The 10,272-nt window shown below is 38.3% G+C and overlaps 1 protein-coding gene across 1 annotated transcript in view; it reads left to right on the top strand.

The window, feature by feature from the left end:
- Nucleotides 1-9,774, top strand: part of WASHC3 (WASH complex subunit 3) — an 86,765-nt gene extending 76,991 nt beyond the window's left edge. Inside the window, exon 10 of the mRNA XM_028490500.2 lies at nt 9,673-9,774. The gene's annotated coding sequence lies outside the window, so the exon portion shown is untranslated. The remainder of the gene's footprint in view (nt 1-9,672) is intronic.
- The last annotated feature ends 498 nt before the right edge of the window (nt 9,775-10,272 follow it).

The raw sequence follows: 10,272 nt of genomic DNA, 5'->3' as shown, positions 1-10,272 counted from the left end.
AAGAATCCGCCTGCCAGTGCAGGGGACATGGGTTCGAGCCCTGGGCCAGGAAGATCCCACATGCTGCAGAGCAACTAAGCCCCTGCACCACAACTACTGAGCCTGCGCTCTAGAGCCCGTGAGCCACAGCTACTGAGCCCTCATGCCACAACTACTGAAGCCCGCGCACCTAGAGCCCATGCTCTGCAACAAGAGAAGCCACCGCGATGAGAAGCCTGCGCACCACAACAAAGGGTAGCCCCCGCTTGCCACAACCAGAGAAAAGCCCGCGCACAGCAATGAAGCCCCAACGCAGCCAAAAACTTAAAAAATTTTAAATTAAATTAATTAATTTAAAAAAATTAAGCCACAAATCTATTTCCTGATTTTTCTGGAGGATAATATGTTAATATTTGAAAAATTTCTTCTGTATGAGCTATCAAGTCAAAAAGTATTTCTCATATACACAAGCCTCATAATAGCCATACATTTCTAGAAGTCCATGCCTCTCTTCAAACTACTTCCTTTAGACATTAGAATCTGAATGGGAAAAAAAGTAATTTCATAGAGTTTCTTTCCTTTAAGTAAAAGAATTTAGGGCTTTCCCTGGCGGTCCAGTGGTTAGGACTCAGCGCTTTCACTGCCATGGGTCCGGGTTCAATCCCCAGTTGGGGAACTGAGATCCTGAAAGCCATGTGGTGCAGCCAAAAAAAAAAAAGGAATTATTTTAAAAATTATGGAATACTCTGCCCAAACAGGGCAATAAAGCAATGAAAGTAGTAGCAAAACAAAGCTCTTTAAAAATTAATTATTAGTTGGAAATATAGTTTGATTTTACAGATGAAAAGTTCTGAAACATTTTGACCACAGCTTGTGAGGTGAAGAAGGGGAGGTAACACGAGAATGAGAGGGCTGAGTTTAATTTATTTTCCCCTCATTTTGTTTGCACTAGTAATTTGAGGGAAGAGTTTTTCAATGCTGGCTGTAATTATTAGGCCAAGAGATTTTAGTTGACGTAAGGTTGCAACATTCAGTATGCAGGAAAAACAGAACAAATCAAAGTCAAAATAAGTTTCTCCTCCTGGAGCTATTAGATGAGTGGGAACAGCTTGTACACTAATTGCACAGATGAAGTCATCTTTGTTGTACCAATATTAAAGGCTTGACATAAGAATCTTTCAGTTCCATCTCGCTCTGCTGTATAATGTTAGTGACAGGTATTTAAGAACTGCCTGTTCTGTCCAAAAGGTCCAGTAACTACTGAGTACTATCCAGAGTGTCTATGTACATAGTTAACACTGCTCCCATCTGCTTTGAAGCACAGCAGACCGTCCATGTGGCAGGCACAACTCAGGTTGTAATTCTCCCCTTTGGATTTCATAGTCATCATTTAACTTTTGAAAAAAACATTTTTTTCTCACACTTCAAAGACAGTGAATAAGATTTTGCTTTTCTTTTTTTTAAAGAGGCCACTTTTATTTAAAAACAAACCTACTTGCTTCTTAAATGCAAAAGGACTTACAAAACATAGTAAAATATTTTACATGATGTCTCAGAACCTTCTTAAGTTTATTTTCTTTGTATAATCAGTTCCATTTGGTGGAGATTCCTTGAGGTTATTTCACATTCTGTTAAATGCTAACACACACCAAATTTATAGAATGATAAGGGGTTGTTGGTGTGAAGCAGGAAGGTTCTGCAAAATTAGGCTAAAGTTCAGTATTATGATCAAATGTTTACAATTTCCATTAACCCACAAGGAAAAAAAAAAATTGGAAGCCCTGCAGTTGAATCCAGGAATGCCCTTTCTGAACAGTTACTTGCTGTTCACCAATGTGAAAGCAAAATGATCCTTCAAATACTCTGGTTTGAGAATTTGCAATTGTTATTTGGTGTTCTAATAGAAGAGATATTGGCTCCAAGCTTTGCAAGAGAGGGGTATTTTGCAGTAACCTCTTCTTTAGAAAGGTTGAGTCTATTTAAATATGTCAGACTACAACTTGCCATGATATGAAAGATATTAATATGAGACCTTCTCCGTTCCTTATCTTTCTTGCTTTTTAATAACCCCAAGTAATGAACCCTTTCAAATTTTTTATATATATAATTTTTATAATATGCAAACTGTACAGAACACCATGGCCATTAAAACAAGCTTACAGGTGCACTAATCTCCCTGGAAACATTGAAAGGCAGATAAACAATTCTGGACAATAGACATGAATACATTAACCTGTTTATTACATTTTGAATTTCTTCCTAGCACACATGTTGACAGCTTCCCTACAAGGGAAAAGCTCAGAAAAATCAGAGGAGATAGAACTATTTTATTTTTGCAATAGAAAATAACATTGAACTTTCTATAGTAGTTCTGTCCAACAGAATAATATAAGCTACATAAAATTATTTTAAATTTTCTAGTAGCCTCATTTCAAAAAGTATACTTTAATAATACATTTTATTTAGTCTAATAAATCTAAAAATGTTATCAACATATAATCCATACAAAAAGTATTTATAGGATGTTTTATGTTATTTTTCTCATACTAAGTCTTTGAAATCTGGTGTGTATTTTATACTCACAGAAAATCTGAATTTGGACCAGTCACATTTCAAATGCTTAATAGCTACACACGCCTAGTGACTAAGGTGTTGGACAGAGCAAGTCTGTAGTGTAGTACATATTCACTGTATTTAAAAAAAGAAATAGAGTCTCTTCAATGGAGATATCTTGCAGATTTTCCTTGAGCTTTTCTGAAGCTCCATTGGTCCCTCCAAGGACTTGACATATTCCTGTCCAGAATAATTATGCCTCAGGGTGCTCTGTATGCTATAAGGAAGCAGGTCAACCTGAAGCTGGTGGTATTTTGCTTCCCTGTATCTTTTGCGTTAACATGTGCCCCAAGCCAAAGATAAACCTTGGCTTCTGGCTATAGTATTAATCTTCTAGTACCCTTCACACTTTAGGGCATCTGGCTCAGCAACCTACTGCTAAAGCTGATTTGAATCCAAGAGGAGGCTCATCCAGTTCTGATGGGCCAAAAGCTGTTGTCAATGTTATCAACCTGAATAGCCTATCAACTAGCACACATTGAGTATCTATTATAGGCTAAGCACTAGCTTAGGTCATAACCTCATTTACTCAGATCCTCAGTTGCTTTCAGCAGTACCTCAGTAGCATCTTCATCTCTGCCTCTATTCCTCAACTCTTAAGTCATCCTCCATAGATCCTCCAGAGTTTGCTTGAACATATCTAATTGTTCTGCCTCCCCAGTGGACCTCTGGGATGGCTCCCACTGTTAATAAATTGCAAACTTTATTTAGTGTTGTATATGAGGCCCACCCTCCTCCCTGGCCCCAACCTATCTCTCAAGCTACACCTCTATCTCGTTCCCTGATTGTGTGGCCTCTCCCCCATATTCTCTCCACACATGCTCCAGCCAAATTGCTTCTTGCCATCCCCTGACCATGCCATATCATTCTTTCATGCCAGGTTTATATACACAGCTTCCTTTGCCTAGAATGCACTTTTCCCTCTTGTTTACATGTCAAAATCCTACTCTTCCATTTTATAAAATCCCAAGTTAATATTCTAGCTTCCCTACTCGTTCTTGTTCCATGGGGGAGCTGCCTACTAATCTGAAACCACCTTTATTTCTGATGGTAGAAGTCAAGATCCATCTGCTCTTTTGGGGAAGTTTTCTTTGTGTTTGTTTTCTTGTTCACTGTCTTGTTTCAGATAGGAGCTGCTACTAATCCAAGAGCAACTCCAATAATGCTCAAACTTCACATAGTATTAATGCCCCAGTCTTATCAAGAATAATCTTGATAAGACAAGGAAAAACAAGTAGAAGTTTTTTTAAAAGTGTACTTGAAAGCTATTTGAAAATAAGGATGAACAGTTTTTAACATAGTCATGTCAAGAAGGGACTAAACATAAGATGTTGACCTTTTAACTTCTTTTTGTGAGCTGAGTCCACATAAGCCCTCATTTTGTGAGTATTTGTTATCCCTTTAGTGTTTTTCAGGGCAGTTTCCCATTCATGCTTTTTACAGCAGAGCTATCAACAATTCACTCTCACATCTCAGCATGTCCCAAGTCAAACTCATCACCATCTCTTTAAATCTGCTCTTTTGGACTCTTCTAGTTCGTTCTGGAAAGGACATCACTTGGAGTTATACCCAACGTGTCCTTCTCCAGTGCTCCTGACAACAAATAAGTTGCCACATCCTCCTCTTATTTACCTCTACAGTGTCTCAGACAATCATTCCCACCCTGCTATTCTCACTGACAACATCCTAGTTCAGGCCCATGTTGCCTCCCATATACCCTTGGAATCACCTCCAGTCCTGTTTCCCTTTAACTCCTAGATTCCAACATTTATCAAGGTTTCTAAAGCCCAGCTCAAAGCATGTCACCTCCCAGCTCAAAAACCCTCAGTTCCTCACCATTACCTAATAAAGTCCAAATTCTTTAGCCTGACATTCAAAGCCCACCGATGCTCTGACCCCAATATAATGTTATAATGTGATCTCCTTACTCCCCTACATGTACTACAGCCAAAATATACTCATTGTGCCCCAAATACGCCCTGCCCATCCTAGCATCTGGCCTTTGTCTGTGGTGTTTTTGTCTCTTCTTACTTCCCTAACTTCTTGCTGATTGAAATATGACCCCATCCTTCAAGTCCCAGTCAAAACCACTACCTCTTCCATGAAGTCCTTCTGGATTTTCCAGCAGGAAATAATCTTTTGGTCCTTGTGTATACTTTTTTTGTATTTTTATTCTGATCCTTACTACAGCTTACATTGTAAACTTGTTTGTGTATGTATGTGTGTCAATATCTTGTATATGCTCAGATTATAAAGTTCATTTCATTGATGAACAGATATTTATTGAGTACCTACTATGTGCTAGTGCAATACAGAAAACAGAGAGCAAGCTGGACATAGAGTATCCATTTTGAACAACCATCCTACAGCACCTAGCATGTATGTTGCACTTTGTAAGCACTCAATGATTCCTTGTCGAATACATGACTGAATTCCTAATTTTACTGAAAAATGCTTTTCCAGACAGTTTTATTTTCAGACCAGAAAAGTAAGAATAGGAATTAAATTGAAAAGGCTTCAGAGAGGCTGAACTAGGAGTTCACAGCATATATGTGTTTGTCTCTTGCACAGTTTAGCCATGGAGACCCTGGCCAAGCCCTCACACAGAGTCCTTTGCCCTCTGTTTACACACATCTTTAACAATAATAATCATGACAACAACCACAGCGAGCTTGAGTATTTGATTTCCAAGCTCGTTTCAGATGAGAAGCAGCAAATTAGGAGCAGGGAGTAGAAATGGCACAATTAGTCACACTGGCATCGGTGAGACTGACAGTCCAGCATCAAGGGATGACCCAAAAAAGCTAAAAAACAAAACAACAATTAAAAAACAAACCAGCAATCTGCAGCCATTTAGAATAGGGACAAACAGTTCTGCATACCTCCAAAGGGCCTGAGGGCTTCTCAGTGTTATAGCACAATAGTACTTTTAATGACAGCCTCAAGTCATCAAGCTGGATTATGTTTATAATGCACTATTTTAGAAGGCAGGGAAGATTAATATATTGGAAATGTTTCCATTCAAGATAATTAAAACTCAGCCATCTATTAAACTCACTTATCCAGAACTACTCTCTCCGACCCCCACCCACAGGCTCTGGAGCCAGGGTTTTATTGTACTTCCTCGCATTACTTGATTCATTTGCCTCAGAACATTCGTTGGCTCTTGCATCTAGTTCAATTTTCATTCAATAAGTTTTATTTCCATTCTATTTGCACATTCTGCAAGGGCCAGTGGAGGACACAAAAGATTTGAAAAGTCTAGACCGTAGGCTTGTCTTGGAGATGCTCAAGGTCTTGTTGAGGAGATAAGACCTACATCCTTGAACCAACATAAGGACACAATAGAGAAATGCAAATAAGTGTATTGTGAAACAAACTTTGCAATGAAGGATCATTTGGGACTTGATCCTTCTTGACTAGGGCTAATCAAGATTTCTTAGATATGAGACTCTGAGCCAGAAATGGAAGATTTAGGGTAAAGAAAACAGCACAAAGAGGAATGCATACCAGAGGCAAGAAAGAGTAAATTGTGTGCTGGCAATTGTCAAGAGCCCACCTGGCAGACTGAGGATGAGGGCCCTGCTTGGGAATAATATGAGATAAGTTTGAAGCATTCCACCGTTTTGTACAAATCCCTGTCATCTTTCTAAAATCACGTCTTAGTCTGCTCAGGCTGCCATAACAAAATACCATAGACTGGGTGGCTTAAACAAAAAAATGTATTCTCACAGTTCTAGAGGCTGGGAAGTCCAAGATCAAGGTAGAAGCCAATTTGGATTCTGGTGAGGGCTGCTCCCTGACTTGCAGACAGCCGTGTTCCGGCTGTGTCCTCACATGGGGGAGAGAGAGAGAGAGTAAGCTCTCTGGTGTCTCTTCTTATAAGGACACTAATCCCATCATGAAGTGCCCACCCTCATGACCTCATCTAACTCTAATTACCTCCCCAAAGCCCCATCTCCAAATACCATCACATTGGAGGTTAGGCCTTAAACATATGAATTTGACAAGGGTAGGGGGTTGTGGATGGGGACCCAACATTCGGTCCAAAACAGGTCATATGAATGTAAATCCCTGCATCTTTTTTTTTTCTTTTTTTTTTTTTTTTTTTTGGCTGCATTGGGTCTTTGTTGCTGCGCGCGGGCTTTCTCTAGTTGTGGCGAGCAGGGGCTACTCTTCATTGCAGTGCGCGGGCTTCCATTGTGATGGCTTCTCTTGTTGTGGAGCATGGGCTCTAGGTGCGCAGGCTCAGTAGTTGTGGCTCGTGGGCTCTAGGGCGCAGGCTCAGTAGTTGTGGCCCACGGGGCTTAGTTGCTCTGCGGCATGTGGGATCTTCCCAGACCAGGGATCGAACCCGTGTCCCCTGCATTGGCAGGCAGATTCTTAACCACTGCACCACCAGGGAAGTCCCCCTGCATCTTTTGAAAAGCTCAAAAAATGAAGTTTGATATACAGATTGGTATTTGTCTTCAATCATGTCATTTTACTCGAGAGTTTACATAACAGCTAGTTGCAAGCTACAAAACTGACTTGATTTGCTTTCTCTACATTCATTTTCCAAAAAAAAAAAGAAGAAAGAAAACCGGAAATGTAAAGTTCTCCTTTGGTTAGAAGCTCTGGAAGTATTCTACTTTTAGAAGACATCATCCAGTGTATCTGAAGCTTTGGATGATGGTTAACAGATTCATGAGTAATTGCATATAAACACAAACAGTGGGCTGAAACTTTCTACAGCTTGTTAACTGGTAAAGACTGGAGATTTATCAGCCTGTTAAAACGAGGTTCTGACAACTGTGCTTTTACCTTTCTCGCTAGACTATAAACTCTGGGAGGATGGGGTAAGTGTTTTCCCCAGCGTCTAGACCATCATCTACCACAGAAATGGGACTTAGTGTTAAGTGAAAAACTAAATAAATGATTGGATGCAAGACAAATTAATTTGTTAACATTTGACTAAAGTAAACATATATTTCTCAGAATTAACTTAGCCTGAATTGGCTGAGATGCTTATGACTGGTGGATTATGCCTATTTAACAAATTAAAAGCAAACCACAAAAATCAAGGATTTTAAACTAATTTTTTCCCAGACATGTTCGTTGTAAATCCAATACACGTACTCTGTTGAACTGGCTGCTTTGTGTAATTGAGAGCCAATTTCAACGTTCACATGACAATGAAAACCTCAAGCTTAAATTTATTAATACGTTGCCTTGGCAGAACACCAGGCCTCTTAATAGCAAAATATGGAGAGAAAGGATATTAGTCTCCAAAGACTTGAGTTTGATTTTGAAAATAAACTGATGTTGTTCTTTAAAGATCATTCATAAGGAGACATAACTGGAGATGTGGACTATAAAGAAATTTAAATGAAAAATGATTCAAAGTACAGAGAATCAGAGTTTCAGCATGGTATTTGGTTGGAAGGCCCAGGGATCAAAATATTTAAGTGTTTTAGGTCCCACCTTAGCAATTCAAATCCTGAATAGTTGATAATGCATCGATCTGATAACTCCTTATCTAGACATACTTAACAAATAATTTGCCAAACACACTAGGATATGGAACAGAAGAACTACATATTCAACCAGATGGATCCCAGAAAAGGAGACTTCATCATTTCTAGTAACCATGGTTGTCATTTATTTAGCACATACCAGGTATCTGTCTAGCACTATGTCAAGTGACATACAGACTTACCTAATCCTTACAAAACCCCCATTGAGCAGATGAGGAAACTAAGGCTTAAAAATATGTTAAATAAATTACCCCTTAATTGATTACCCCAAATCAACAAGCCTGTAAATCCACTCCGTTTTGTTCCACTGCTCCTCAAAAGATGGTCCTTGAACTGGCAACATGAACATCACCTGGGAACTTTCTGGAAATCAGTCCCGAACTCCACACAGACTTAATGAATCAAAATCACTGGCTGTGGGACCTAGGAATCTGTTTTAACCAGCTCTCCAGGAGATTCTAATGCACACTGAATTTTGAGAAGTACATCTCTATCCTACTCTATTTCTCCAAACTTTAGCAAATATTTATATTTCACTTTTCCAGTGCAGTTTCTTACAAAACCCAGAAAATTAATATCACATTCCTTTCTTTGTTTGAATTATGTGAACAATAGTCACTAGACTAGAAACCTTAATTCCTACAAATAGAATATATAAAATGAGCCCCAAGGAAAACAACCCAATGGCATTATTATCCATCTAAAATATGAACAAGGGCTACAGTGATTGGAATTCTTTCAAGACCTGACTACACATATTGGTTTAGGATTAAAACAGAATCACTTAGCTCATTCTAAGCTTTAACAGATAAAATAGATTTTTAGTATAAGCTCAGAAAGAGTATCTTGCCAAGAGGGCAAGAGTAACCATCCGGTGTGCTGTGACAAAAGTGAAATATAATATATGTAAAGGGCAATCAGAATTCCAGTCTATTGCTATGAATGATTATCTTGCCAGGTAATGAAATGTATTGACATTACTGCTGAGCTGTCATTGGCATGTTATACAGACATTGAGATTTTCTAAGCAAAGTTACTGGAAGTCATTCAAATATGTATAATGGTGTAATGGGTGAAATGGAGACTTTCTCTTTCAAAAAAAATTTTGTTCCAAATTCCTTGATGAGAAAATATTTGGAATAAAGCACAATAGATTTATATACAGACTTATATGGCTGAAATTGATTTTTGTTTCCCTGGGAATTTAAGAATCTTTTTAATAGTTGAGAGCTGGTGTACAGCTGCAAGAGGTTGGCTTAATACGGAGCCAATATTTATGCTTTCTTGATAGAACAAATGCGAGTTCTCGCTCTGTTTTCTATCTTACTTTTCTTGAAAGCCTGGCAACACTGGGATATAATACTTGCTTCTTCAAAATGTTTCTAAATTGTTCACTGTTTTGTATTTAATCTTGAAGCTGCTTTATTTATAATATTATTAAACCTCAAAGAAACACATATGGTGGAAGAGAATGGAGAAATTCTGTGATTTCACTGTTTTATTCTTCTTTAATAGAATTTATGTGAAACCAAAAATTATTCAAGTTTGTGTTTTTATTTTCAAGGAGTGTGTCCATGCCTTGCAACAGGATGCCTTAAACAGATGAGTAAATCACAGTACACAATAAATTTTATGGCTGAAGAAATTAATTCTGCGGAAATCTCCCTCTAACAGGTGAGTGAAGATTTATGTAGATATTTGTTATCTTTATATTTAAATAAAGCAAGCACAGTCTTGAAAAAATACAAACGTATTTTTGTCCAAATGCAGATCCAGCACAATTGCAGCCAGTACCCTCAACTTCTTAATAATTTCTAGGTTTTCTCTAGCCTTACATATTTATTCCTACTGCTTACCATTTGCCTACTATATTGAGGATCTACTAAAGGCCAGTATTATGCTTGTGTTTTACCTGGCTATCATATGTACAGGTGCAGTACTCTGACATATGGTAAGCACTCAAGCAAATATTATTATCTACATACAACTGCTGCAAAAAAAAATTTGCCTGTAGACAAACTAATTTATGCTTCTTGGATCCTAGGTCTCACTAGCAGAGTTTTGACATCAGATATACCATCTTTTAGCATGCATAGCAGGAATCCAACTGGTCAGTGTAATGTAGTGGTTAAAATCAGGGACACTGGCACCAGACAACCTTGGT

Source organism: Physeter macrocephalus, chromosome 6 (genome assembly GCF_002837175.3).
Source record: "Physeter macrocephalus isolate SW-GA chromosome 6, ASM283717v5, whole genome shotgun sequence".
In the NCBI taxonomy this organism is placed as follows: domain Eukaryota; kingdom Metazoa; phylum Chordata; class Mammalia; order Artiodactyla; family Physeteridae; genus Physeter; species Physeter macrocephalus.
Note: the sequence above shows the minus strand (reverse complement) of the source record. Positions and strands in the feature narration are given on the sequence as shown.